The 4,396-nt window shown below is 35.6% G+C and overlaps 1 pseudogene; it reads left to right on the forward strand.

The window, feature by feature from the left end:
* Window positions 1-2,370: 2,370 nt before the first annotated feature.
* On the forward strand, window positions 2,371-4,023 carry LOC149193508 (putative UPF0481 protein At3g02645 pseudogene; annotated as a pseudogene).
* The last annotated feature ends 373 nt before the right edge of the window (window positions 4,024-4,396 follow it).

The following is a 4,396-nucleotide window of genomic DNA, read 5'->3' on the forward strand; positions in this document are numbered from 1 at the left end:
ACAAATTCTACACAGTTAATCCAGAACCAGCGTTTTGAAATACGAAGACAACCACACGCTAATTGGGTACGCAAATAAGCCACACACATTTGACCTTCAAAGTATATCTGTGTTAACTCTGCACGCGCACGAGTTCACGTAGACGACTCACCAAGACATAATAATCCGTCGATCACTATAGAATAACACAGGCTGACGATATCGCTGACAACACAGGCTGACAATGCCTTTGAATCATGTACTGCAGCACTAATTTGGCTCGCGGTATCGCAGCCTGCATAAGCACTGCACCTAAAAATACGTGTATGTATACGAGTGCACGAGCAAAGGAGGAGGTGACCTAACCTTATATTCTATTTATCTTTGAAAAGGAAATAGTAAGGAGTTTGTCTTTGATGCGCCGGTAAGAAAGGAAAATTTGATCATTATGTTTTTTTGTTTTGTTGGGATGATTAAGTGGTTGGTGTAATGAAAGAATTTTTTGGTTGTGTTGGGATGATTAAGTGGTTGGTGTAATGACAGGTTTTTTTTGTTTTATTGAGATGATTAAGTGGTTGGTATAATGAGAGGTTATTTTTTTTTATTCTAATTTTATAAGATATATTTTTGGTTCCTTAAGTAGTAGGATTTTCTATTTCCATGGAGGATTTTCTATTTCCATGGAGTTTTTACTCTTGTTAAGTTACTAATTTATAATATATTTGATTTATAGGCTGTTAGATATACACTTGGTATAACAATGACAGGGTTATTAGGCATTTGATATACTCTTGGTGTTATAGAAGCAACAACTAGATTTGATCTTAGGCCTCAACCAAATTACTCTAAAAAATTATCCACTAATAATAATTAAAAAAGTATAAAAAATTGATTTTAAACTGTTATTTGTTATACATGTTAATCTATAGTTTATACATGTTACTAATGTTAATTTTGTTTTAATTATATTCTAAATTATATGTTATTTTTGTAAAAGTAGTTATTTATGGATATCTGATATAGAACATTCAAAATATTATTTCCATAAATATTTGTCTCGAGTTTATTAAGAATGCTTCCTCTTGTTTGGTTGAGAGTTTTAGTTAGCCAAAAAGGGGGCCTATTCTTTCCATTTGAATTGTATCCAAAACTTTAATTTTCAAAAAAAATATTAGTTTTCAAATCACAATATGTAGGTTTGTTAAGAATGTTTTTTTATTTGGTTGTCATTGTGAGTTCTAGTTAGAGAGAAAAAAAAATATTCCTTCCATTTCAACTGCATCCACAACTTTCACTTTAATTTTCACAAAAAATTATTAGTTTTGAATTCACAATATGGTAAATTAAATTAACATTATAATTTATTTTATTTAAAACGGGCATATATTTATTAACCATAAAAATAGTGAATTACAGAAAAATAGATTTATTAATGAAATTGGAATAAACAGAAAGTTGCTTTATTAACTTTCTCAGCTTTCATTTACTGAAGTGAAAGTATCAATGATTAGCATATAAAATATAAAAATACAACTCTATATATTGACATAGTGACTACTTACCCCTGGTCAAACTACTTATTTAAACGAAATTTCTTAATGTATTTAAAAATATTACGAATTTTGAACAATGTCCAGACAGTAATATCAGTAAGTACGAAGGCCTTTAAACGTGTAAATCATCCCTGAAAGATTATCATAACCAACTTAAATTACTGAAGGTCAAATTTACTATTTCATATTTATATTAATGGTCATGTTTGATAGTTTGCAAGAATTATTTAAAGTCAAATACGTTTCAAAATCCGAAAGTAGTTCTAAGGAACGTCCAATGTAAAGGTTGCTTGGAGGTAAAGGAATTTATGGTTGTTGTTAAGAGTGCACGGGTTACTAAAAATCAATAGTCGTTTCGTTGACCAAGTTATTGGTCAATAAAACCATTATTTTATCGTGCTCAATTAAATGAATTTTAGTTAATTAAGTATTTGAAAGGGATTAAATATGAAGTAGTTGAGCGTTATTTTTGCTTTAATAAATTTATTGTTCATTATCATTAATTTTGACAACTTTATTTATAAATTATTACATTTATTAATAAAGATTAAATATCATACACCTCCCATATTTTACCTGAAAAAATAAAATAACGAAATAACACCCCGCTTTCCTTTGTGAATGGATTGAACCAATACCTCAAGTCACTCAAGTCTATATAATGCCACTCGTTTCTCGCATACACATCTCTATCTTTTCTCCGCTATTTTTGGTCACTCAACGTTTGCATCCACATCTCGAATTTACCTCCACTATTTAGTGTGCGGCTCCATCTCTAGTGTGCGGCTCCATCTCTCAATAACCCTAAAACCAGGAATCCAACACTGACGCCGCCCATATGAAGGTAGAGGAGGATAGTTGGGTTATTCAAATTAAGGAATCTCTCAATAAACTACAAGAAGAAGAGGAGGAAATTGTGAAAGAGTTGTGTGTTTCCGTGTTTAATGTGCCGAAAGAGTTATTCGCAGACAAGCCGGAAGCCTACACACCTCAAATGGTTTCCATTGGCCCCTATCACCACTGGAGATCTCAGCTCCACGCCATGGATCGCTACAAATTGGCAACTGCTTGCAGATATCAGAAAAAAATGAACGGAATGCGAAGGTTTCAGTTGGACGTCGTGGAGGAGTTTAAAAAACATGATCGGCAAATCCGGGGCTGCTATCACAAATTTATCGACTATAAGGAAGAAACCTTGGCGTGGATCATGGCTCTGGACGCTGTCTTCCTTCTTGAGTGTATGCAATTTTATGTCAAAGACGCTGACCAAAGCTCCGATTCGGACGTGAAGCCGCTGGGACGTGTATTAGATCTGACAGGCACCACTGCCGTTTACAACTCCATTCTCAGAGATTTGATGATGCTCGAAAATCAGTTGCCGCTTTTTCTAATGAAAAAGCTTTTGGAGATAAAGTTGGGTTCTGAAGCCAAGGCAGAGGAGAGGCTCTCCAGCCTGCTATGTCTATTGTTCGACGAAATATCGCCTTTCAGTTTCAAGTTGCCCGATAATTCAAATCTCCGTCTAAACGAAAGACGGCACCTGCTGGAGGCGATGTACTGCTGTATCGTTCCTCTTTCCAACAGTCAAATTTCAATTCCATTTGAGGAAGAAAAAGATGCGCCGTATCCAGAGGACACGCCAATGGTTACTCCTAATCTAATTGAGGAAGAAAACGACTCGCCTGATGAAGAGGACAGTTCAAGCGTTAGACAAGCCTTTAGTGTGCTCTGGAACATTCTCTGCTCTTTCAACGTTGGCCCCGCTCGATTTATCACGGAGTTGATTGAGCGAGCGCTGAAGTGGAGGCTTTCACAGTTTGTGATGAAGTTGCCCTTCCATCTTTTGTTCAGTATTTTTAGGAGACTATGTACAGATGAAAGGAGAATTGAAGAAGAATCGTCTGTTAAGATCATACAGCCCTCTCCAAACGAACTGGATATTCCTTCCGTTGCTGATTTATATTTTGCGGGAGTCAAATTCTCTCCTACTGATGGCGACCTCACCACTATAAAATTTGATGAAAAATCTGCCACGCTTTACCTCCCCGCAGTAAAGTTGGATACCAACACAGAGGTAATCCTCAGAAATCTGGTGGCATTCGAAGCTTCTGCTGCACCTGGTGCGCCCATTTTCAGGCAATATATTGATTTCATGAACGGTATGATCGACGGAGTAAAAGATGTGAAATTATTGAGAGAGAGCAGAATTATTTTTAACCATCTGCAAAGTGACGGAGAGGTTGCCAGCTTATGGAATGGCATGGGCAAGTGCGTTCGGGTCACAGAAGTTGGATATTTGGAGAAAGTTACAAAAGATCTAAATCGGTATTATAGTAGAAAATGGAAAGTTGTTGTGGTAAAGTTTATGAATAAGTATATATTCAGTTCGTGGAAGTTTCTCTCTCTTGTTGCTGCGGCGATACTTTTGATCATCACTTGTTTGCAAGCTTACTGCTCCGTCTATGATTGCAGTAACTGGGTTAAGCAGTAGTGGTACGTACCATAATCTTGCCCGCTATTGATGCTGAATTACACAGCAGCGAAATGGAGGACTGCCGTTTCAATTTTTTCTATTTGTGTGATTGTGGATTCACCGGAATCATACTCACGTTCGAGTTGCACCGGTGGTGTAAAATTCTGTTCATTTGAACGTCTTAATAGTCAACTTTTTCATCATTTGCCATAGGAGCATTGTCTTATAATTTATTGTCTCTTAGGGGTACAATTTCATAAAGATAATTCGAAATCACAGTGAGTAGAGATGTATAATCCTTTGTTTCCGTGCTTTATTTTGAAGTTAACAAATATTATTTTTAAAAGTAATAAAGTATTAAGTAATTGATAATAATGGTGTTGGTTAAGGT

Source organism: Pinus tabuliformis, chromosome 2_2 (assembly GCF_031772625.1).
Source record: "Pinus tabuliformis cultivar Carrire ecotype Pingquan chromosome 2_2, CPIR1, whole genome shotgun sequence".
Taxonomy (NCBI): Eukaryota; Viridiplantae; Streptophyta; class Pinopsida; order Pinales; family Pinaceae; genus Pinus; species Pinus tabuliformis.